This window comes from Lissotriton vulgaris, chromosome 11 (assembly GCF_964263255.1).
Source record: "Lissotriton vulgaris chromosome 11, aLisVul1.2, whole genome shotgun sequence".
Taxonomy (NCBI): domain Eukaryota; kingdom Metazoa; phylum Chordata; class Amphibia; order Caudata; family Salamandridae; genus Lissotriton; species Lissotriton vulgaris.
The window spans coordinates 733,718,406-733,745,243 of record NC_141699.1 but is presented as its reverse complement, the minus strand read 5'-3'; the positions used below and the strand labels follow the sequence as shown (position 1 = coordinate 733,745,243).

The following is a 26,838-nucleotide window of genomic DNA, read 5'->3' as shown; positions in this document are numbered from 1 at the left end:
ACTATCCAATCACAACACTAGCCCTAAAATCTAGAACCAATTGGAGACCAGGACCTTACAGCTAATCTTAGCCCTAGTCCAAGCACCCAATAAGTTCAAAAACCCTTATCTCTACGTCCAATAAAGGCCTTAGACCTACCAGTAGTACCAACCCAAGGCCAAGCAGCCAATGGTACAGGTAGCCCTAGTCCCTACTTCTAATAGAAAGCCTAACCCTACTCTTAGTCCCACAAAAAGTCCAACAACCAATCACAACAGAAGCCCTAAATAGCTAGTTCCAATTACAGGTCTAACCCTAACCCTAGCCCCACCCTACTCCCAACTACCAATAACATAGGAAGCCCTAGTCCCTACTTCCAATAGAAATCCTAGCCCTAGCCCCAACCCTACAATGATTGAATCAGACCCAGAAACCAATCAGAACCCTCAAATACCCAACGAATGAGGACATTAACCCTAACCCAATAGAAACACCAGAAACAACCACCAATCAGTGTACACATGTGCCAACCACTAGCAGATCATATAAGGTCCCAGCGACCTCAGACAAGGTTTGCTGGCCAGGGAGTTGGAAGCTGCTTCTCCTGTTCAGAATCTCCTAGGAGACAGACTGGCTCAATCCACACTTTGGACTTCTGCAGGTAAAGGCTTCACTAACTCAAAATCTAACAATACTGTTTGAATAAAACGTTACTCCCCCTGCTGGCCAATAAACGAAGTGCACAGGGCCCAGTAAATACAGTTTAAACAGCTCACAGAAGCACCCTCTGATGTAGAATATCCCTGTTGCTTGGGGGAGGGGGGGGTGGAGGGAGGGCAGGGGGGCTGGCCTCACTGGCTTGTGAACACAAAAAGGTGGCTGGGGGTGCACTGTTTTAACACACAGGTCTTAGCACAGAGCAAATGAGAAATTTGGAGGGAAAACAGATTTGTCACCAAGGAATGAGGGACAAACTAGAGGTTGGACTGCAAATCCCACAATTCAACACGTTAAATGCAAGCAATCATGGGCAGGGAAAACCACAACTTTAAAACACAAAACAGGTGATAAAATATGCAATCACAGACAGGTAAAAATTGCAATGTTACCCTTTAACAACCACATGCAAAGACAGTAATCACAGAAATCGAAAACCGTTTTTTAAACTACTTTTGTTTAGGGAAGAGACAGCACTAGCCTGTCTCCTTACAACTTCCTGGACTCTGCTCACTGCAATCTGGGGCACAGGTAGGCTGGAATTCACAAGATGGAGGAGAATGATTTGGGGTGCACCCAGCAAGGCCTTAAGGAGCCTGGGCATGTGAGAGAGGAGGGCTCAGACTTGCCTGGTAGCTGAAAGGCCAATGGTCTACTGGCCTGGGGGTGTGTGCTGGGGAGCTGCTTTTCCTGTTCAGAATCTCCTAGGAGACACAGGCTCAATCCACACTGGGGGTCTCGGGTGCTTCGGCTGTTGGCCTCGTTTTGTATGGCCCGTACCTGGGTCTTCCGATGATGGTCTCTGGTAAATCGGCTGTTGGCCTCTTTTTTGTACTGTCTGTGCCTGGGTTCCCCATGGAGGTCCCCGGTACAATAGCTCCTAGTCTCCTTTAGTCTTGCCTGTGCCCAGGGTTTCTGGCAGAGGACCAGGGTATATTGGCTGATGGTTTCTTTGCTGATGACCTTCCTTCTCCTGTTTGGTGATGGCAGGGCCGCCGATTGTAGTGAGGCCGCACTCCCTGGGGAGTGCTTTTTTGTCCCCTGTCAGGGTCTGGCTTCGTCTGGAATGGGAAGGTCCTCTCACAGACCTTCCTTCCCCCTGGGTATGGCTAGGGTATCTATTCTACTTGAAGGAATCTGCGGCTATTATTCTCTATCAGATGTACGAGTTACCTTTGTTAACGATGTATCTGGTAGAGATGATTCTAGCCGCAGATTCCTTCACGGCCCGCCCTTCCTTCCTGTTATGCGAGGACCTTTGGCTTGGTCTTCTGCGCTCGCCTCCTTGGGGTGGTTATGTCTTCTGTGAGGGCATTCTTTTACTCTTTTGGATGGGATGATTCGTCCTGTTTCTTGTTCCTTTCCTCCTCTTTTGGCGTGTTGGAGGATAGGTTTATAGGTACTTCTGTAGTAGGTGATCTCTGTGTATAGTCCTATTCTGTGAATAGTTCCGCCCATGTGCGTGGACCCCGGAGCAATCAAAATAGTCTCTTAAGTTGTCCTCTTCTGCAGTCTTGCATCAACACTTAAGGGAAAATCAAGACAAATAATGCAGCCTAACATTAACAAGTCTACATTGGCCAGCACTTCATCCTGAAGTAAAAAAGGATAGCCAAATAATATAGAAATGTACACATTTTACAGAGTTTCACACATAGAGTAACTCCTCTTCACAAAAATCATTTTTCATGATAGAGAGGAAGGGTTGGACTGAGAGGCCCCAGAGGCTGCCCTTATGTGCCTGGAAAAGGGATACCGTGCCGTTAAACACTCCAGAGCCCCTCGGGAGCCTCCATCAATACTCTCACAGCAAACGTGTGTCCTTAGGAGGAGCGACGCTTATCGATCCTTCAGTAGGTTCAGACTCTCATGTCCGTTCCATCAATGACAGTGAGGACGGTGTCCTCTCTCCTGGGGTCGTTGGCCTCTTGTATCTTTCTCACGCCACATGCACGTCTCCACATGAGGCCTTGCAGGAATGTCTGGAGGATCAGTTGGACCAGAGACCAGGGAGCTGGGAGGACAGCATCTGTCTGTCTCAAGACGCTTTACAATCCCTGAAATGGTGGTGTTCAGCAGGGAATCTCCTCAAAGGGGTTCTGTTCCACAAGGAGATACCGACACAGACCATTGTGACAGATGGCTCTCTCCAGGGCTGGGAAGCGCAATCGGACCATCTCCAGATTCAAGGCACGTGGTCTCAGATAGACGCCACATATCACATCAATTTCCTCGAACTCAGGGCTGTTCATCTGGTGTTGAAAGCCTTTCACCTGTCCTTCTGGTCCAGGTCTCTGCTTGTGCAGACGGACAACACAACAGCGATGTATTACCTCAACAAGCAGGGGGGCTCAAGACTGCGCACACTGTCTCAGGAAGCGCAAGCGATCTGGCACTGGCTGTTGACCAGTGGACGGACGATAACAGCGACCCATCTGCCAGGTGTACAGAATGCTCAGGCAGACTCGCTCAGGCAGACTCGCTCAAGAAAATCAAGAGTGGGTCTTAAACAACGAGGTGTTAAACATCTTCGCAAGATGAGGCACTCCAGAAATAAATGTGTTCGCCACCGCGGACAACAGCAAATGCAGAGACTTTGCCTCCAGGTTGTACCAACCGGGGACGCTGGGGAATGCACTGTGGATCAACTAGTCGGAAAGTTTTATATAAGCTTTTCCGCCCATTCCCCTGATCCCAGCAGTGCTGATCAAGCTGTCACTATCCAGGGCCCGGATGATCCTCATTGCTCTGGAATGGCCTCAGTAGTGGTGGTTCACCGACCTCCTACACCGGTCTCTCCTGCCCCATCTTCAGCTTCCATGTTGGCCGGACCTTTTCACGAAGTTCGGAGGACAGATGGTGCACCCCAACCTCTCGTCGTTGAGTTTGGCAACATGGCTCCTGAGCTAGTGCAGTTTGGACTTTTAAATCTGCAGCAAAACTGCATGGAGATACTAAAAGAGGCAAAGAGCCTACAAGGACTTCCTACGAGTACAAATGGAAAAGATTCAGCATTTGGTGCGCCTCTCAAGAGGCTTATCCGACATCCTGCAAGGAAGATGTCATCCTTCCGTACTTGCTGCATTTGGCTTAATGGCAGCTTTAACTGCGTATAGGAAATCCCATTCACAAACCTCCTTTTTCCAAATCCCTGTCATCAAAGATTTTATGGTAGGTTTGAGGAAGGTGTTTCCTCCCATTAGGCGTCCTTCACCTCCGTGGGAGCTGAATGTGGTGCTGTCTAAATTGATGAAGGAGCCTTTTGAGCCTATTCATAAGGCTTCTATGCAGCATTTGTCCTGGAAGGCAGCTTTCCTTGTAGCTAGAACATCAGCTCGCAGGGTAAGTGAAATTCAGGCTCTGTGTTAAGAGCCCTTTACTGTATTTCATGCTTCTAAGGTTGTCATGAGGACTCACCCGAAGTTTCTCCCTAAAGTGATATCTGATTTCCATGACAATCAGACGATCACTTTACCTATGTTTTTTCAACATCCTTTCTCTCCGGCAGAGAGGTCCCATCATTCACTTGATGTGAGACGGGTGTTGAAATTCTAACTGGATAAGACCAAAGACATTTGTAGGTCTGATCAGTTGTTTGTTTATTACGGATCGGTCAGGACTGGTCTTGCCACCCCCAAACAGTCCATATCTAGTTGGATTGTGTCCTGTATACAACTATGTTACCAGAAAGCTAACTAGGCTCTAGGGGGTAAGCCTAAGGCTCACTCGGCCAGAGGCAAAGCGGCTACAGCAGCTATGCTACGTAATGTTCCCATTGCAGACATCTGTAGGGCTGCTACGTGGAGGTCTGTCCTTCCCTTTGCTAAGCATTACTGCCTGGATTCTGATGCTAGGATAGATGCACAAGTTGGTCAGGCTTCGCTGAGGAATTTATTTGCTCAGTAAAAATTCTTTAGGTTTCTTCCACCACTGGGTTTGGTTTGTTTGGGATGGGCTTGCCATTCTATTCACAGACTGACTATACACAGAGATCCCCTACTACAGAAGGAGTTGTTTCTTACCTGTAACTCCAGTTCTCTAGTAGGGGTATCTCTCTTATAGTCATAAGCGACTCACCCTCCTCCCCGGTGGATGAAACAATGATTTACTGAATGCTACATGCCTGGCTTTATACACATTCAAAAAGATCTGAAAGTATTTTACCTGTGGCTGTGCATCATGGGATACAGAGGGTCTCTGGAGGGTTTCTTAAAGGCACGTTATCCCTTTTCTAGACTCTTAATGGTAGCCTATGGGGTTGTCTGTCCAACCCTTCCTCTCTATCATGACTTTTGTGAAGGGGAGTTTCTCTGTGTGAAACTCTGTACAATGTGTAAATTTCTATATTATTTGGCTATCCTTTTTCACTCAAGATGAAGTGCTGGCCAATGTAGCCTTGTTATTGTTAGGCTGCATTATTTGTCTTGCTTTTCTCTTAAGTTTCGATGCAGGACTGCAGAAGAGGACAACTTAAGAGACTATTTTGATTGCTCCGGGGTCCACGCACGTGGGCGGGACTATTCACGGATTATGATTAGTAACAGAGAAACCCCTACTACAGAACTGGAGTTACAGGTTAGAAACTACTCCTTCTGTGCCTTTCTGCTCTGGTTGCTCCAGGATTGGGGCTTGCCTTCAATCTCTCCCTCCCTTTCCCCTTTATTTTTAGGTTTCGCCTAATTGAAAGCTGCGCACTGCGCAGCTTTTCGCGCAGGCGAAAACCTAATGACAATATACTAAAAAATAGTTTTGTTTTTACACTGCTCTAACCTCAGAGACGTTAGTGATTGCAAATCACTGCTCTAAATTCCTGTTGGTATAGTTTATACGTTTCTTTGTCCCTTTACTGAAGTAGTAAGGGGGTCCATGACCACACAGACGCCTCAGATTGCCAAGCTGAAATGTGGAACGGGTATATCAGCGGTTGTGGTTCAGCGTGAAATCTTACTATTCACAAAGCTGCTTCTTCATTCCCTTTCCTTGATACCTACTTTTCTCTCCTTGCTAGTAGTTTGTAACAGTCTCAGGGCTACATTGGATGTTATACAACCAACACAAAGTACCATGGCTCCGAGAGCATGATGGGGGGTCATCATAAAAAAGCCACCTGAATATGTCTAATGGAATATGCACAAAAGGTTAATTCTGGCAATGCGGACCAAGCTGCCTGCATGAACCCTATCCACAGAGCTGAAAAGAATACCCTGTACTATGTGTGTCACTTAATGCATAAACTTAAACAGAGAGCTCCAATGGCCTATGCTTATAGATCACCGGTGTTAAAAATGCCCCAACCACAGTCATTTTAAGCTCCGAATCAAAAATAAAAAAAAAAGCTACATATTGGGGTTGATTCACAAGTCTCTCCTTGAGTAGGTGTGATTTATATTCAGAAATTCTGAGGTCACAGACAAGTAAACAGAAAGTCAAACCTATGAAAAGATATTTGTGAATCTACTCATAAGAGCGTTTTGTCTATCACCAGACCGCAAAAGGTCACAAGCAAGGAGTCTGCAACTTTACCAGCTTTGTATTTAATGCTCATTTTCACACACGATCATGAGGGTGAGAATTAATGGAATCCCTTACAGTGTATTTCCTGACTTTGTGGTTTGAATTCCAGGCACTAAGTATGTTCCAGTGAATTTAGTACAACTGCCTAAAAAATGTATTGCTTGCGCAACTCTATTTCCGTTCTCCTCCTGAATATTTTTTAATTCATGCCACCATGTATTAGAGACTTGCTTATCAGTGTAGGAGTTTAAAAGGCATAACGCTGCATGCCATTCCTTCTCTTAAGGAGAGTGCTGATCATTTTATCCCAGCATGATGGTGAATGTTATCATGCTTCCTTAAATGCTGGTGCAAATCCTTTTCTACCAAATTTAATGATGAAGTTCATTTCCACCTGCGGTGCAGGTAATTTCTTACCTTGTAGAGGTGCTGATTATTCCTACATAAGGAATTCTTGCATGCATGTCATTCCTATCCTGTGTTCTCATTCAGTTAGATTTTCTGTAATGCCCAGGTAAAGGATATTTTTCCTTCGTTCGTGTAGATAATTTTTAGTTTGAGCCTAGCGGCAGCGCGCATGCACTGCTCACTCTGCAAGACTGCTGTAGTAGTGTGGGAGAAAAGCAGCGCCCACTCTCCTCCCATATGCGGCCGTGGGCGGGGTTTATTTTTTTTGTCGGCCAGGTTTGTTTACTTTGCCACCCCACTTTCCCCCACCCGGGAGCACTGCCATTGTTTCTTCTTTCTTGCTGTATTATTCATCAGCTCTTGTGGGGTGTGTGTGTGGGCCTCGTGTGTGGGGGGGGCTCTTGTGTGTGTGTGGGGCTCTTGTGTGGGTGTGTGTGTGTGCAAATGCAATATGTCTCGCATTTGCGACAGAGTAAGCTATTGGCATTGTAAATGACTGCCATTTAATTATCTGTTTTCAAAACCAACACATAAATAAAGTTTGCCAATAGCTCTAACTTTTCCGAAGGCGAAACCGTTGCATTGTTAATGCTTGTTACTAAGGGTTCTGGCCCCTGCCCTTTGTTCTTTTGGGGGGTTGTCACAATCTGTGGTGGGGCTGTCTTGGAGGTTGTCGTTCTAGGTTTATCTTGGACTGGTACCCCTTTATTGTTTTTTGTTGGGGTTGTAGTCCTGCTACATGTTGTCATGACATTTTAACATGTGTTCTTTGTGTCAAGAGGGGGCTGTCTACGTACTGGCAGGGTGGCTGCTCAGAGCTGTGTTCTGTTCCTTCTTTATTTTTTCCCTCCTTTGGGTACTGCAGTGTTGACACTGCTCCTTATGGTGGTGTTGTCACCATTTCTTTTTTTCCAATTTTTCTGCTCTTTCGCACACTGTTCCCATACTCCCACAGTTTTGGCTAATAGCTCCGCTTTGTGGTGCAGAAAAGTTCTCTGAAGGAAACTGGCGAAGGCACGCCGGGGTCGGACTTATGTGACCTCGCTGATGTCACGTACGCGGACAATGCCTGGGCGGAGTCGCGTGATGCCATCCCCCTGGCACGCAGGGATGCTGCGCAAAAGATTTCTGTGTTCCAGTCTCACGCCTGGGGATAATTCTACGTGAAGTAATCTGCGACTAGAATCGTTTTTACCAGATACATCGTTACCGAAGGTAAGTAACTCGTACATTAATATTTATATATTGTGGAGAGACACTAGTTTTACATATCAAAACCACAGCACTGTTATGTAACAGGTATAACATAAATTGGTGCCAAACAAAGTGTTATTCACGTGTAACATAATAAAAAGCATATGGCAATGTACAGAAAACACAAAAACACTCAATTGGGCTCCTGAGAAACACGTCCTCCGTTCTTGGCAGTAGATATGTGAGACACTGGCAGGGAACATCTATTCATATCGTCAATGTTTTGACCCTTTCAACAATGTGTATTCAAGAAAAACATCACAGCTGGTCGTCCTCAGAACTAGAAAATGTATATACAGCCTGTGTGATGCAGTGCTTGGAAAAAGCAGCCCTATAAAACAATATATCCTCAGTCACCACGCGATTTAAAAAACAAAACATACATTGTGAGATTGGAGGAAGGAAGGGAAAAGGCTCGCCTCCTCGTGATGCCGTAGAGTGTATTGGATCAAGTGTATCCAGAAACTAGGTGGGTCTTAAATGGGGCCGGTACCATAAGGATGCAGTGTATTGGCAAAAAGCACTTAACATCATTCGAGCGTGAGAACAGAAATGCACTTTAACACTCTTACCTCCATAAAAGGGAGAAACCTTTCAAATTTGAATTTCTGAAGTGATAATGGCCAATCTGTAAGGGGCTACAACTGTTAGGCCCCAAGCAGAGGTTTCACAGGTATCTCAGAGATCCACAAGGGATTCTCTGCAACAAAGTAAATCTGGATTCGAGGCATGTGGGCTGCTGAATTCATATCTGTGCATAGATCGCCGCCTAGTGTTGGGTCCGGATGATCGCACATTGTTGTCCTGGAAGAGTCTTCGAAGTATCACAAGATAGCTGGCTCCTTCCCTGGACTACAGTGCGCATGGGCATCGACTCCATCCTCAGATTGTTTTTTTCCGCCATTGGGTTCGGATGTATATTGGTTCACTCTAGTCGGAATCGATATAAACTTTCTTAAGGCCAAAAGGTTTTTAGTTTTCTTCGTCGGTATAGTCTTGCGTTCGGTGCCTGATTCTTCCAGCTCGGTTCCGAGCCGGATTCCAGAGAACCGCGTGCTTTCGAAGCGGAGGGCCCAGTCGACGCCACAGACCCTATCGACTGATCATCATGGAACGGAGCCCGTTCAAGAGATGTCCCGTGTGCAAATCCAAGTATCCCCACATCGACGTCCACCCGGTGTGCAATAAGTGTCTGTCGCCGGATCATGATGAAGCCAGTTGCATGGCTTGTTCCCGTTTTCGATCCAAGAAGACGCTTAAGCCTCGACGCGCTGCGCGCCAGGAGGCCCAGCAGACTGCACCGGCGCCTGTGGACATCTTCGATGCCGGGGATGATGAGGGAGCTGACCGGGAAGTTGGTGAAAACCTGTCGAATCCAGCGTCGAGGTCGACTATAACTACGACGCGGACGCTGAAATGTTCGAAGCGGAAGAAGTCGTCGACGAGGTAGGAGACGACGATGGAGCCTTTGGGGCCATGGAAGATAGCTCGAGCGAAGAGCTAACTCAGACTGACACTGGGTCCAAAACGCTTCAAAAGGCTCAGGTCGAAGGATTGCCACTAGACCTTACCCAAGATCTTACAATGGGCTCTACGGCCCGCCTTCGGGCTCGGCTACGGACATTACTATTGAGCCGCACCCAGCAAAATCAAAACCGAAAGTAAAACCAACGGTCTTGACGCAAGCACAGGCAATGGTGCCCCCCTCGAAACCGAAAGTGCGCATTACTTTGGTCGGATCGAAGGCCTCGGAGCCGTCGGCACCGACGAAGCAGAAGGGTGTTGTCGATCCGAAGACACAGGTCAAGGGCGTAGAGACGTTGTCTGCCACGCCGAAGACAAACGTCAAGGTGGTCGAACCGAGTAAATCGGCGCTGAAGGTGGTCGACACCAACAAGGGACTCGGTGATCCGAAGGTTCTCGAGACTCCTCGTCAACATGACAAGGCCAAGAGCGGCACAACCCACGAGTCCGCGTCTAGTGGTGCCTCGAAGGATCCCGTCGACTCGGCGCGGCCGTCCGCCGCTTTCTCCAAGCAGGTGGCGGACTCCCTAAAATGCATCAAGGAGAAGGCCTCGACTGTCGGCCCAAAAGATCCTCCACCTTCGAAGCCGATCGATAAACCTCAAAAAGCGTCGACGCCCATTCACTTCACGTTGCCGCCGAAAGTGGCGCCGAAGGCTTTCACCCCTAGGATGGTCGCCAGCGTGCCCGAGAAGGTGCCCTCGGTGCCGAAGTCGACGACAGTGGTTCCAACCTTAAAGCATCGACAATCTTCGTTGGAAGAACAACATGAACATTTTATCGACGCCGAAACTGGCAGAATTTCCCTTCTTAAACGGAAAATTGCCCCGGAACAGCCAATGGAGTCCTATAAAATTCCTTTAAAGAAAAAGGATTCCACTTCAACTCCTGTTCTTGTGGAACCACTTTCTCCACATGGCCATGATGTCTCACCCACTTACTCTGACGTGGACGCTGGGGAAGGTGATGATGATGATGATGATGATGATGAGTACAGCTATCTTGTCTACACCGACCCTGATGATACCAATGAGCCCTGGGCAGCTGGTGCTGACCCAGGTGATCCTCGCTCTACCCCAGACACTCAACTCTATGCTGTAAAAACGTCGCCTACAGAGGATTCAGTGGCGTTTAATGCCCTCATTGAAAGGGCGGCTAAAAATCATGACGTCCAGCTCCATGCTGACCCCATTGAAGTGGACTTTCTTTTTGACACCTTTTCCGTCTCAGAGAGAACTGTCAGACTCTACCTATGTTGAAGGGTGTCTTAAAACATGCTGGGGAGATCTTTAAGGAGCCTACCAGAGCCAGGGTGATAAATCCTAGAATTGAGAAGTATAAACCAGCACCTACTGACCCTACTTACATCAAGGGACAGTTGCCTTTGGACTCTCTTGTTGTTTCAAATGCCTGGAAGAGGGCTAATTCTCAAACAGCGGGTGATGCTCCTCCCCCAGATAAGGAATCTAAGGTGTTTGAGGCATCAGGGAAAAGGGTGGCAGCTCAAGCAGCCAATATCTGGCGCATTTCAAATACACAAGCACTTCTAGCGAGGTATGACAGGGCACACTATGACACACTGGAGACCCTGTTGCAGCACCTGCCAGACGAATACAAAGAGGCATCTGAGATGCTCATCCAAGAAGGGAAGCTAATATCCAATGCTTCTATTAAATGTGCACTGGACGCGGCTGACACCGCGGCCAGAGCTGTTAACACTAGCGTCATGCTGAGACGACATGCCTGGCTCAGAATCTCGGGATTTAAGCCAGAGATACAAACAACCATTCTTAATCAGACAGTAAACCCTGATCATCTGTTTGGCCCAGAGGTGGACACCACCTAGGAAAAAAACAAAAAGGACACTGAAACTGCTAAGTCCATGGGGGCCCTGCAGTCCCAGCAATTCAGGGGTGGTTCTTTTCATTGCTCAAGCACTAGAGGTGTTTCCAGAGGCCAGCTATCCCAAACCACGCAGTACTATAAAGGCAACACGCAGACCACATACACCAAACAAAGTCGAGGTGGATATCGTGGAAACAGCGCCAAAGGCAGGGGTCGTGGAAACAACAACTCCAGATCCTCTGCCACTTACAAACAGTGACGCCTTGTCACAGCCCCCCGACCACGCAACACCGGTCGGGGGGAGACTTCAACAGTTCCTGCCAGTCTGGAAATCCATCACCACAGACAGGTGGGTCACACAGCTTATACAGTACGGTTATTGTCTGGAGTTAACATCCACTCCACCCAACATACCCCCAAGACACCGTCCTATGTCCGCCGAGCATTTGCACTTATTTCAGCAGGACGTCCTCGTCCTGCTGCAAAAAGGGGCAATTGAGCTCGTGCCTGTTTAAGAAAGAGGCACAGGAGTTTACTCACTGTACTTCTTGATACCAAAAAAGGACGGGTCCCTCAGACCCATACTGGGCCTCAGACCCCTCAATCAGTACATTCTATCGGAGCACTTTCACGTGCTGACCCTGCAGCAAGTAATCCTGTTGCTCAGTCAGGGGGATTTTCTCGCAACTTTAGATCTAAAGGATGCGTATTTTCACATTCTGCTGCACCCGTCGCACAAAAAATACCTCCGGTTCACCATCCAAAAACATTACCAGTTCAAGGTTTTGCCTTTCGGAGTCACCACGGCACCAGGGTGTTTACAAAGTGCCTGGCGACGGCGCACCTAAGGAGACAAAACATTCACGTCTACCCTTATCTGGACGACTGGCTCATCCAGGCAAAGTCAGCCCAGCAGTGTGCCGCCCACATGTCCCACACCATTCACCTTCTTCACGATCTGGGATTCTCACTGAATTACCCAAAGTCCCACCTGCAACCCGCCCACATACGGCAGTATCTGGGTGCGACGATAAACACTCTGGCAGCCACAGCACAGCCAAATTCAGTGAGGGTCAACAGCATTCAATCGCTGATAAGGAGATTCAGACCTCAACACTCACTTCCAGCGCGAGTGTTCATGCAGTTGATAGGCATGATGGCCTCCTGCATCTCCATAGTCCCGCACGCGAGACTACATATGCGTCCGCTTCAGGAGTGCTTAGCACGTCAGTGGACTCAGGCTCACAGACAGTTGAAAGACCTAGTGTTGGTGAGCGGTCGGGCGTACAACTCTCTGCATTGGTGGAATCCACAAAACCTTTACAAGGGACGACCGTTCCAAGAGCCTGTGCCACAGATCATCCTGACGACGGACGCTTCCCTCCAGGGATGGGGAGCTCATGTACTCCATTACACTGTGCAGGGACTATGGACACCAAAGCTGAGGAAGATGCACATCAATGTTCTGGAACTGATGGCAATCTTCATGGCACTAAAAGCCTTCAAAGTACACCTGTGCAACAAGGTCGTGTTGATCCGGACGGACAACATGACAGCCATGTACTACATTCAGAAGCAGGGAGGAACACACTCTCCACAGCTTTCTCATCGGGTTTAGAGCATGTGGAAGTGGGCCATTCAGAGAAACATCTTCCTCATGGCAGAACACCTCCCAGGAAAAGACAATCAGATGGTGGACCTGCTCAGCAGGTACAGCCACCAAATGCACCAGTGGGAGATACATCCATCGTTACTCCACCCGTACTTCCAAAGGTGGGGTCATCCAGACCTGTTCTCCCCAAAGGAGAACGCAAAATGCCAAAGCTTTGCCGCCAGGTTTCCACACCCACAGTCGCAAGGCAATCCGATATGGATGAACTGGTCAGGCAAATTTGCGTACGCTTTTCCCCCAGCACCTCTAATACCGCTGGTGGCACGCAAGCTGAAGCAGCACTCAATGACTCTCATCCTGGTTGCTCCAACGTGGGCTCGCCAGCCATGGTACACCACGTTTCTGGAACATTCCATGGTACCGCATCAAAAGCTGCGCCTCACACCCAGGCTTTTGACGCAGAGCCATGGCGACATTCAGCATCCAGATCCGCAACAGCTCAACCTGACGATCTGGCTCCTGAGGTCTTAAAGTTTGGCTACCTCAATTTACCTCCTGACTGTATGGACATCATCCGGGAGGCAAGGAAGCCCACCACCAGAGCATGCTATGCGGCGAAATGGAAGCGGTTTGTCATTTATTGTGCAGGCCACAAGATTGACCCGCTGGATGCATCTATTCAAAACATCATTTGTTATCTCTTACATCTGTACAAATGTAATCTGGCCTATGCTTCCATTCGCATACATTTATCCGCAATGGCTGCTTATCTCCAGAACAGACAGCACCTCTCACTTTTCAGGGTGCCTGCCATTAAAGCCTTTCCGGAAGGACTCAAACGAGTCATTCCTCCGCGGACGCCACCAGCTCCGGAGTGGAACCTCAATGTGGTCCTCACCAGGCTGATGGGTCCCCCTTTTGAACCACTGCATTCCTGCAAGATTCAATTCTTGACGTGGAAAGTGGCTATCCTTATAGCGATTACGTCGCTACGATGAGTTAGTGAACTACAGGCACTATCTATCCAAGAGCCATTTATTCAAATTCATTCTAACAGGGTGGTGCTTCTCACTAACCCTAAATTCCTTCCTAAGGTAGTGTTTCAGTTCCATATCAACCAGACTATAGAACTTCCTGTGTTCTTCCAAAATCCAGAGTCACTGGCGGAGAGAATGCTCTACACACTTGACGTCAAAAGGGCCCTAATGTATTACATTGATAGGACCAAAGATTTTTGGAAGACTAAACAACTCTTTGTTGCCTTTGTGCCACAACACAAAGGTAACCCCATTTCCAAGGCTGGTATAGCCAAGCGCACTCTCACCATTCCACCACGGGCCCACTCCACCAGAAAGTTGGGGGCCTCCATGGCTTTCCTTGGAAATATTCCTTTGGAAGGCATATGTAGAGCAGCCACATGGTCTACCACACACACATTTACAAAACATTACTGTGTTGATGTGCACTCCAAACAGCAGGCAGCTGTAGGGCAGGCTGTTCTCAAAACACTTTTCCAAACTGCTGCAGCTGGCACGGGCGGCCGCCGTTAATGGAGGGACTGCTATGTATTCTATGCACAGATATGAATTCGGCAGCCCACATGCCTCGAACCGAATATGCTACTTACCAGTATGCATCTGTTCTTGGCTTGTAGGGCTGCTGACATTCATATCGCCCGCCCTCCTCCCCGTCGCCTGTAGCGGCTGCAGCATTCACACTTACTTCTAGCATGGTCATCATTCACCTAGTTTCACTCCAACTTGGGCACAATGGCTAAAAACAATCTGAGGATGGAGTCGATGCCCATGTGCACTGTAGTCCAGGGGAGGAGCCACCTATCTCGTGATACTTCGAAGACTCTTCCAGGACAACAATGTGCGATCATCCGGACCCAACACTAGGCGGCGATCTATGCACAGATATGAATGTCAGCAGCCCTACATGCCAAGAACAGATGCATACTGGTAAGTAGCATATTCGTTCAAAGCACCGAAGGGAAAGATCATTAATAAGATGCTCAAGAATGGGCGAGAACGGTAACTCGCCCAACCCCCCATCATGCAGCTCACCTTATTAACTTTAACACAAGAGGGAATAAATGGGACCTCTGAGGCGGTGCACCGTCCACACTACTGAGTGGCGAGGCCGGGAAAAGATCAGTTAAAGACGCTGCCGATATGGTAGCGTGCATGCAGAGAATGCAGCCACGTAATCCAAGTGAATTTCTAATTCATAAACCAGCGTTCCAAAGGACAGCTAGTGAAGATATAGTGACGCGTGAATGCGCGTCACAGTGACAAGCAAGGTTACGAAAGCCTTTCCAACTGAGCAGCGTGTCTAACTCTGCATGCATAGAAATAAAGGAAAAAGTGTTACATCGGATAATCTTTTTCAAGAATGCTTTCATAGTCACAGAATATCATAAGTTTAATGAACTAAGGCTGTTCATTTCTCTGAATTGGAGTGAATTACTTATAATGTTGCTGTGAGGAAAAAGTGTGATCCTTTCATTGTAACATAAATTTGAGTGCGTGTAACTAGATAGGAGTGGAAAAAAAGTCCCCTTCAAATACACGTACAGTCACTTTGATATATACGCATGTCCTAAAAAGCACCAATCGCCCATGATTAACATTTCTTATACAAACTTAAAAAACTACTAAAAAATGGTCAGCGTTAGCACAATAATCCATATCAGAAGACAAATACATAAGTTTAGACTTTGGAACTATGAAACATATGTTAAAAAACGTTTGTGTCTGATATGTTATAACAGTTACAGGAGAAGTACTTCTGTTGGGACAGTACACATTAATATGGCTTGACTTTTAAGCAGCTCATAGTGACAGCCTCGAGCTCTAAACGGTTTAGTCCACAGTATCTGTAACAAAAAGGCTGCAAGTAGGGTCTTGATCACAAGTCCGGCAGATCCCAAAAGGGATTTCGACTTGTGAGAATCTTGGGAATAAGGGCATACAGTCTATTTCCGTGAACCCCGGCTCTGAGGCGTGGTTGCAGAGGTGTTTGACCTGCTGGTCTTTTGGGTTGGAGGCTCTCACAGTTCTCGGTCTTGACCTGAAGAGGGGAAGAATACAGACAGCAGGCCACTCTGTGTGAGCCTCTTCTGACCTGATGTCCCTTGGTGGGCAGGTAGGTTTGGGAAGTTGTGCTATGTTAAAATAAATGTATAAAGCACACGTACACCAGGTTGGATTCATGTCGCTACTTTGATTGATACCCAAGTCCTGGAGAATTATTCAAAAAGCTTGTCAGAGTAACCAAGTTTTTAGAAAGCTTCTGAAACCAAGGAGAATGGTGCAGAAGCGAATTTCAGAGGGAAGGGAGTTCTAGAACATGGGGGCCAAGATATCAAACCTGCCACCACCAGTTCGCTTTAATTTAAAAGAGGGAATGGACAGAAGTTGCTTGTGGGCTGAACGAAGATTGCGTGTGGGAGCGTACTAGTTAATCAAGTTATAGACAAATTTAGGGCTTCTTCCATTGAGTGACTTAAAAATAAGAAGTCCAACCTTGAAGGCGCAGCGCTGAACCACCGGAAGCCAATGTAGTTTTTATTAGAAGAGGTGACATGATTGTGCCTAGGTTGACAAACAATCCGACGTTCAGCCTGATTTTGCACCATCTGCAGACGTTTACGATGCTGAAGTATAGTGAATTGGCGTAATCGACATGGAACATGACCATGGCGATAATCACCTGAATCCGAACTTCATGAGTAAGAAATCTGCAGATCTTTTTTATTTTCCCAAGTTGGAAAAAGCAGGTGGAGATCACCGACCAAATCTGAGGCTTCATGGTGAGATCCTGACTGATTATTACCCCAAGGCTCTTAGCTGAGCTAGATGGAGAGGGGGACTGACCCATTTTTAGATATACCACCTGTTAAAACCAACTCCATTATGTCCGTATTAAGTTTTAGATGGTTACTGTTTATCCACTGACTAATGAACATCATGGTAGACTGAAAGACATGGACTGGCTCCAAGGAGTTGCTGATGGAAAAAATAAGTTGAAAATCATCAGCATAGTTACATTTGCAAACGTGGCGCTCTTTCAGAGCTCGGACAAGAGGGAGAAGGTAAAGATTGAACAACAGGGGAGAAAGTGAGGAGCCCTGAGGGAATCCGCAGGAAATTCTGATTCTCGGGGCAGTAAACTGAGCAGTACAAATCGCCTGGGATCGATTTTCCAGAAAGGAGCGATCCAGCCCAGAGCGAGTACCGAGATTCCTGCATCCCTCAAACGGTCGAACAGGAGATTATGGTCAACGGTGTCAAAGGCCGGGGAAAGATCAAGCAGGACAAGAGCCTGCGTGGAACCACCATCACCCTCACTGCGGAGAGTGTCCAACACTGTAAGGATCACAGCCTTTGTAGAATGAGCCTGGCGGAACCCCGCTTGGTGAGGCTCAAATTCGGATTCCTCTAAGAAATCAGTGAGGCGGGGGCGTGGCTGGCAGCCGATGATGGCGGCAGCAAACTAGAGAGGCTCCCGTAGCAAGGCGGCTTCCCGCATCAATCCGCATGCCTATCCGTTCAAAAACGAACCCAGAAGGGGTGCCCCGGGTCCGGTGACCGAACGACATTCGGAGGAAAAGTTTGGGAGCCTTGTGAGTGCAGCCGCGGTGGCTGGGTTGGGACCTGCCTAGACGGAAGTGGAGCCTTGTCGGCGCTGTAAACCGGAAGTGCCCGCAGCGAGCGCAGACCCACGACAACGGCGTTGGAAGCCTACAGATCCTTGCAGATCGAATAAGGATTTGCATTATCGCTCCAACGTCAAGACACTACAGTGGACGACGGCGGCACTAAGTGCAACTGAAGTCGGGAAAGTAAGTGCGTCGTCGCCGCCATTTTACATCTCGTCCGCCATTGTAGGCACGAACTTTCTCACCGAAGGGACCGGACGCCCTCTTTGGAGTTAAATCCTGAATAACAAGTGTCTGTTGTACAGAGTGTGGGCCAGACGGTGGGAAGTCTAACAACTAAGCAGACTGGGCACAGCTGAAACTCGGGCGGCCTAACAGACCATCCGCTGCGAATAATCCACCAACAGCACGCCGCGGCTGGCTGAACACGCCAGCGTGTCACTATGGCGGGGAAAGGACTTAGAAATACCACCACCCAAGCTAAGCTTGATAAATTCGCTTATGATAGACAATCACTCTCCCAGCCGGAGCAGCGCAAATCTATGGGCAAAGGCACGGAAGGAGATGGTGCGAAGAAGGCTACCTTGGAGGACGTCTTGCACGCCTTGGCCCAGGTACAGGCAACGGTGGGAGCGACCGCAACAGAAGTGACCCTGATACGGGCGGACCTCCAGAAGATGAGTGAAGCAGGTGGAGGTGGTAGCTAAATCATTGGTGGAGGATGTCTCGGATCTACAGGTCGCAATGGAGAAATTGCAGGCCGACAATAAGCTGCTCAAAGAAAAGCTGGACGATCATGAAGGTCGTTCCCGGCGGAACAATGTCCGCATTTTGGGGGTCCCGGAATCTGAAACCACAGGAGCCATGGACTTATATGTGGAAGATTTGATAAAGAACCAACTAGCCCCCAAGGGCCTTTCAAACTTCTTCACCGTGGAACGGGCCCATAGGGTACCTGGAGGAACGCCTAAGCCAGGGGCCTCACCGCGTCCGATCCTAGCGAGACTTTTTAACTTTAGAGATCGCGACACCATCCTCCAGGCGGCCAGAGTGGCACCAGCCATTCAAATTCAAAGCTCGCGGATATCCTTTTTCCCGGACTATACAGCGGAGGTAACAAGACGGAGGAGGACCTTTTTGGAAGTGAAGAAGACACTGCGCGAACAGGAATTGCCATACTCTATGTTGTTCCCAGCCCGGCTACGGGTGGTCGCCGATAAGAAGGTTTGTTTTTTTGACTCTCCAGAGGCAGCAAGAGACTGGCTTGAAGGATGGCGCACAGTGGAACGCAAATCTGACAGACTGCGCAACAGACACCGGAACGATAGCCGGCCTGGCTCACAGACTTCAGTTGGTAGAAGCGCGAGTGCATCTCCAACGCTGGAACTGTCTGGGGCTGCTGGGGGAAAATGATGTCATCAGACCGTGAATTATTTAGACACTGACTCCCTGACACACTGTTTGCTCATGCAGGTCGTTCATGGACGCCGGCCTGGGTACTCCGAGGGCAGCAAGGGAGCCGCCTGCTTGGGGAGGCACTCTCCCCCAACGTGCAAGTACTCTGTTTGTGGGATGGGTCAAGCGCTCTGCTCAGTTGGGGTGGCGGGCAGTTGAAGGTTCGTTAAGAAGGGAGGCAGGGAGGGAAGGGGTGGGGGGGGGTTGTTATTTTTTCGTTGGAAATTCACTAAGTCGGTCAGAAACTGGTGCTTACATTGTGTGTGGTGTAACTAGAAAGGTATACCTACAGGTACGATTGATCCTTTTTGGACGGTTTGTATGTGGCTGCGTGATTGAAAATGGCGGATGAACAACTAGTTGACGCGGGGAATGCTGAGTCACGATCGAGTGGTTCCTCCCTCAGAATACTTTCATGGAATGTGAGGGGACTAGGGGATAAGGTGAAACGCGGCCTGGTACTAAACGAGCTGAAAAGGCACAAACCCCAGTTGGCGCTCTTGCAGGAGACACACTTGACAGGAGGGGCCACTAAGATCTTAGATAGGAAAGGGTACAAGATGATGGTGCACTCGGAGTTTTCATCTGGCTCCCGGGGAACGGGTATTTTGATTAAAAAATCCTCACACTTCATTCCAATAAGCACAAAAACTGATAGTCAGGGCTGCTTCACAGCATTGCAGGGGCAATGGGATGGCCGCCCTCTAACAGTGGTTTCAGTATATATCCCGCCATCCCTTTCTCTCAATAATGCTTCCAGCCCTTGGTGATTTTGTGATGTCATTTTGGGTGGGGATTTTAATGCAGCGGTAGATTTACAGCTTGATAGGTTTCCAGCGACGGCATCACCTGGGGGACCCTCTCGGTTTCAGCGATTCCTTGAAGCAATGGGGTTAGTAGATATTTGGAGTCACGTCCATCCTCAGGACAAACAGTACACGTTCCATTCCACAGTCCATAACAGTCTTTCCCGGATAGATTACTTTCTGGCTTTAGGAGAAGAACTACAGCGCGTAGATACTGCAGACATACACCCTCGAGGCATCTCAGACCACTCCCCGATAACTCTAACCATTTCCACCCAGGCAAAATCGCATATCCGCATATACCCCATTCAAGCATCATATCTCAAAGTCCCAAAAATCAGGAAAGCTCCCCAGAAGGCTACAACGCAATATTTTGATGAAAATGTGGCAACTGTGGCCTCCTCCGAGGTGCTATGGGAGGCCTACAAGACAGTACGGTACTAAGGGGGCAAGCTATAAGCTCTATCGCGATCCATAAAAAGGAACAGGCTACTGAACAGTCTACACTTGAGCTAAAACTACGTGAAGCAACAACTTTACACGAGGCTAACCCTACAGATGACACGGCACATACCCTTGCACTCCATCAGCGATTATACACAGAACATGCTCGTCTCACGGTGCAGGAGCACATTACTGATACACAGAATCGGATATACGATGTAGGCGGTAAGGCGGGAAAGATGTTGGCCTGGCTCGATAAAAGGGGGGTAGCTCCAGAGGGATTCAACAGGTGAAAGATAGAAATGGCGTGACGCAAACCAACCCTGAACAGATAGAAGCACTGGCGTCACATTTCGAACAGGTGTATACTCCAGAGAGGGAGGTGACCACGGTCATGGCCCAGGATGCACTGAGTAGAATGGAAATCCCAGTATTACAACCAGAAGCAATAGCGGACCTGGATGTGGCCATAACCAGCAATGAACTACAGCTGGCCATACGAGCGCTCAAACCTGGAAAAGCTCTCGGTCCAAACGGCATTCCAGTGGAATGGTACCAGTCCCAGTCCGAAGACCTTAGTCCGTACTTGCTCGATATGTATGAACAATGCCGAGAGAAGGGTGCACTTCCACCAGACCAGAGAACGGCCACTACAGTAGCAATACCCAAGCCTGGTAAACCGCAGGAAGAGTGTTCCTCATACCGCCCCATCTCCTTATTAAACGCAGAAAGCAAAATCCTGGCTAAACTCCTGGCTAACCGGTTGATGGCTCAACTGCCTGATCTTATCCATCCAGATCAATCAGGATTTATGCCCCATAGGAACACGGCACTAAATCTTCGCAGGGTTCATGGGGTGCTGGCGAGGGCAGACCAGATTCACGACAGCGCAGTTATACTGGCCCTGGAAGCGAAAATGGCTTTTGACCTGGTGGAATGGAACTACCTTTTTGAGGTGTTGTCCTGCATGGGCTTCGGCCCGAACTTTATATCGTGGATTAGGCTGTTCTATGCGGAACCGATGGCACACATGGTGGCGAATGGCCACATTTCACGTACATTTTCGCTAGGGAGAGGCACCCGACAAGGCTGCCCCCTATCTCCTTTGCTTTTCGCACTAGCCCTAGAACCACTGGCTAACCTAATAAGACAAACACCCTTGCTTAAAGGGATACAATGGAAGGAGGGGTGGGAAGACCGGCTGTCCCTCTATGCAGATGACATGCTGGTGTACTTAACAGATCCCGAACAAGGCGTGCCGGCTCTTCTGAATCTGTGTGACGAGCATGGCAGAATTTCGGGATATACAATTAATTGGAACAAATCTGAGTTATATGTACTGAGAGGCCAGGTCCCGACGCTCGGGCCGGACTGTCCCCTGAGATTAGCTGGTTCCTCTTTCAAGTATTTAGGGATCCATGTTACGCGGGATCCACTGGAATATATGAAATTAAATCTGGCGCCACCATTGGAACGTCTTAAGCAAGACGTCAAATTCTGGGCGGGGTTACCATTGACCATGCTGGGAAAAGCAGCATTGTATAAAATGATGTCATTGCCCCGCTTTCTGTATATCCTAGATAACACGCCCTTTTCTGTGGCGCCGGGATACTTTAAAAAGGTAGCCGCAGTTGTTTCTGGACTGCTATGGGTCAATCGTCCGGCACGCATAGCGCAGGCCAAACTACACAGAGGCTGGTACGATGGAGGCATTGCATTGCCGAATCTGCACCTATATTACTGGACGGCGCAGCTTAAGCCCATTAATCAATGGATACATGCCTCACAATCTGATCCAGCTTTTCAAACAGATAGGGCGCAGCTGGGCACCAACAACATGCTCGCCCCACTCTATAACCGACGTAAAATAAGACTCTTAACAGGGCCTACCAAACTCACTGTGGAACTATGGCATGTGGCGACGGCCGCGTTGGGCTGGAAGGGGAAAATTACCAAACTCGCCCCGCTCTGGGACACACGTGCCTTGGGAAACCGGAGATACAGCAAAGGCTTCTCTCACTGGAATTCCATTAGAATATCCACGGTGGGCAACATGTGGAAGCGGGGCGAAGTCATTTCATTCACCCGCCTGAGGGAATTGTATGACCTAGGGCCACACGAGTCATATCGTTACGTACAAATACGCCATGCTTTGCTTGCAGCCATCCCCTCCGGGTCGACTCTACCAGAGTCCTCCCCGCTGGAGGATCGCCTCCTAACTGACTTTATGATAGAAAGAGCGACATCACTGACTTATCGTAAACTCCTGAACAACTTGCCTGACCCGCTGATTCCCCTGAAGGAAAGATGGGAAAGGGAAGTAGACGCTCTAGATGAACACGAATGGAATGAGGCATTGGCGTCGCCAAAAGAGGTAGGCATCTCAGCTAGGCTGAGACTCGTCCAACTTAAGGTCCTACACAGAGTATATTATACAAGAACACTCTTACATCGCATCCACAGAATACAGCACCCTTTCTGTCTACGTGGCTGTGGGGAGGAGGGTTCCTTTTTTCACACGCTCTGGGACTGCCCACGCATACAAAATTACTGGCGGCAAATATTGCGCACTGTATCACAGACCCTAGAGACCTCGCTCCTCCCAGAACCAAGGCGATGTCTCTTAAACGTGTGGGAACCAACGGACTTATCCAGACATAGCCAGCTCTGGGTGACATTAGGCATGAATGTGGCGAAGAGAGATATTGCTCAGCGATGGGGGGCGGCAGAATTACCAACGAAGTCGCAGTGGTGCATGAATATGGACAAGATAATGATAACTGAGAGGGCGGTATATTTAAGCCGTGCGTGCCCAGGTAAATGGAATAAGGTATGGTCCCCATGGAATGTGTACCGTTGTGACATATGTGACCCTCTGCCAGAGGATGACCAGTTAGAGTCGGATGATGAGGGGGGGGGTAGATTGAGGGGAGAGAGGAGGGATAGGAAATAACATACGTATGAAATGGGGGTGGGGGTGCCATCCTCCCTCACTTCGGGTAGGGTCTCCAGACAGTAAATAGCAACATATACTGCCATATGAATCTTTCGTACAGCTAAACTGCACTATTACTTTTATTTGGCCGCATTGTGATTTCCTGATTGATCTTTTTGTTATTTTCATAAAAAACAAAAAACAAAACCTTACTTAACTTGCAACGCGATATTGGCTAAATACCTTTCACTCGATTTCGTGATGTGCCTTTTTATAGTAGCAGCGTGACTACTGTGTGGACTCCTTTTATGCATGGCTATCACTGCTCTTTATTAGCGGCCTGCCCCTCGGGGTTGTAGGCGAACTGCTGTGTAACTATGTGAAGGTAAAATAAAGGTTTAAAAAACAAAAAAAAAGAAATCAGTGAGGCATCGCTTAACATAGGCTTCAAAAACCCTAGCTAAGTAAGGAAGAAGGGAGATTGGTCGATAGTTGGTTAGAGTTAGCGGATCTGCGCCCACCTTCTTCAAAAGGGGGACAACAATTGCCTCCTTAAAAGTAGAAGGGACGATACCCTGGGACAGCGACTCATTTAAAAGATTGAGGGCAGGGTTGGGGAGGGCAGAAAAACTTCCTTCCAAATGCTGGCAAGGCAGCAGTCAGTAGAGGAGCCAGATTTGACTTTAGAAATGAGATCCACAAAGGTATGCTCACAGATTATTGGGAATTGTGTAAAGGTGCTATGATTACGGGTGGTACGAGGGCTGAGATCCAGATTTTGGCAAACCGGAGTACTGGACTTAATTTTTTTAATTTTGTCGATGAAGAGATTTAATGAGTTACAAAAAGTTTGTTAAGGTGTAGGCTTGATTGAAATTCTATCTGGGTTAGACAACTCATTCACAATAGAGAAAATCTCCTTTGAGCGATTAGTTGCAGGCAAGATTTTAGAAGGAAAGTAGTGTCTAGACTGGACACTCCACAAGCCTGGTTTGCGGCAAATACTTCGATATCCAGGGTGTAAGTGCAGGTGGGCTCCTGGAAAGTCTCGGATCTTGAAACTTGCATGAACATCGGGGCTAACCATGTTCACCTCCACTGCTTCCATAGTCACAAAAGGGATTCCCCACATTCCTGTAATAGTCCCAGCTGTCCCTTTTGCTGGTCCAGTGGTCCAGTGGGTGATCACCTTCCCCAAAGTGGATGACATGTACTACCAGAGAAAGACAGTTTCCTCAAACACACTCTGAGACACTAGCCCAAGTCCAGCCTAATAGTTCATTTCTTGCCCATGCAAAAGGGCGTGTTTAAATAAGCCAGCAACACCTTTAAAGAGACCAGTGTAATCTAGAGCAGTTAGACCAAGGTTTGAGAAGATCCAAACACCCGGCCTACATCAGGGGCAATTTCACGCCCGACTCCTTGGTCATTCACATGGTACCGAAGAGGGCCTCCGCTCAAGCCATGGGTGAGGCTCCCTGGCCAGAGATGGAGAGAAAGAAGCTCAATGCTGCTGGCAAGAGAGTGGCAATAGTGCCAGCCCTGCACCACACATCTTAGGATTCTGCAGGTCTGAGTGCTCCTTCAAAAGGGGGCCATAGAATGAATGCCCCCTCACCATCTGGGAAAGACACTTTACTCTCTTTACTCTTCTGATCCTGAAGAAGAGTGACTTCCTCAGGCCGATCTGATATCTCAAACCCATCAATCTCTACATCCTCTCTGAACTTTTCCACATGGTAACCCTGCAGGACATCATCCCTCTTCTTTAAGGGAACTACATGGTGATGTTAGAGCGCAGCTACATCCTTACCCACCTTCTCGTGCTACCTCCACTTTGTGGTAAGTAGCCCTCATTACCAATTTAAAGTAATACCGTTCAGGGTAACCCTTACTCCATGGGTTTTCACAAAGTGCCTAGCAGTGGTAGCCCCCCATGTTTTTCTTTACTTCATAAATAGGTTGATCAAGGACTCTGCCAAACACCAATGCCAGGTCCATACCCATGCTACCATTTTCCTGCTCCAAGGCCTGATGTTAACAATAACAAATCCCACCTGCAAATCCTCCAGATCCAGCCCTTTGTCGGGGATGTACCCCACAAGGTCAGATCCAAAACATGTCCCTGCCACAGCTGGCATTCCAGTAGTTCTTACCTCTTTTTACTCCCAAGCATTAACTAAGGCAGAACTTTCATGTGCCAACTAAGCATGATTTCTTCCTGCATCATAAAAGTACCCCTTTCCTGGTTCTATATGCATCCATTGCAAGAATGCCTTTCAGTTCTTGTCCTAAGCGGAGGGCCAGTGGTAAGATCTAGTGTGCGAAGGTTAGGGTCCGTCTCTCTCTCTCTCCCTCCACAGTGGTGGAACAAGAGCAATCTATTGCAAGGCAAACCTTTCATAGACTCCATTCAAATCACCAATACCTATTTGCTGGCTTTAGTGCACATCTTTTCCAAATGACCATACAGGCAGTGTGGGCCCCTCAGTGTTGGGGCGGCTCATCAGCTACCTTTCGCTCCTTGATGTACACCTCTGTATTCTCTTCAAAAACAGGTCAGCACTCACTCTTATAGCTTACATGGGGCACTCAGTCACCACATACACCTCCTGGGGGAGTACTTCCGGAGATAGACAGCCACTTTTCAGACCTGCTCAACATGATGCATCAACAAGTTCATGAGTAGAAACTCCACCCCCAAGTCTTACTCCATTACTTCCAACTCTGGGCCACTCCACAAATAGATCTGCTTGCCACCCCTGAAAATGCAAAATGTCCAAATTTGCCTCCAAGTATCTACACCCCATAGTCCTAGGACAATGCACAGTGGATAAATTGGTCAGGGATTTCTGCTTAAGTTTTTCGACTCTCCCACTCCTGCAAGTGGTGCAGAAAATGCGGCAAACACCTCAGACCCTGATACCTGTAGCCTGCACGTGGATTAGATCAAGTCCTGATAATCAACACTCCCAAAGATATTAGCTGCCACAAGAAGCTTGCAACCTGGTCAGACCCGCTCAGGATGAACCAAAGCCAAATCAAACAACCAGACACTTCAATTCAGCCCCCTAGGCCCTAGAGTTCAACTACCTGTTCCTTAAGTAAGTGCATGGACATCTTACACAAGTCCTGCAGGCCTACCATATGAACTTGTTGAGCAGCAAAATGTAAGAGAATTCTCAATTATTGCATCACCAAACACCTGCACCCCGCCCCTCTCCTCGCCCCTTTAAACCAACTGTAAAGGACATTATCTGTTACCTGCTCCATCTGCAAAATTCGGGCAGATCAGGCCTTGTATACACTTCAATACTGCTCCAGCTAAAGCCACTTACATGAATAAAAGGGAACACTCTTCCCTTTTCCGCCTCCCTGTAGTTATTGGCTTCATGGAGGGCCTCAAAAGATTATCCCTTCCAGAGGTTCCCCAGCCTTAAACCTCAGTATGGTTTTTACCAGGTTCATGGGCTCCCTTTTGAGCGTCTGCACCCTTGCCGAATATATTTCCATTTCCGGGAAGTAGCCTTCCCCATAGCTATAACATCTTATGCATCAGTGAGCTGCAGGCACTCATGCTAGAAGAACTCTTCATTCTGATCAAAAAAGATAGGTTGGTGCTCCGAACCAACCCTAAAGTCCCTCCCAAAAATGTTTTCGCCCTTTCACCTCAAACGA

The 26,838-nt window shown here is 48.2% G+C and overlaps 1 protein-coding gene across 1 annotated transcript in view; it reads left to right on the top strand.

Annotated features, from left to right (window-relative positions):
* Positions 1-26,838, top strand: part of GIGYF2 (GRB10 interacting GYF protein 2) — a 1,722,773-nt gene that overhangs the window by 974,642 nt on the left and 721,293 nt on the right. The gene's annotated exons all lie outside the window — the stretch shown is intronic.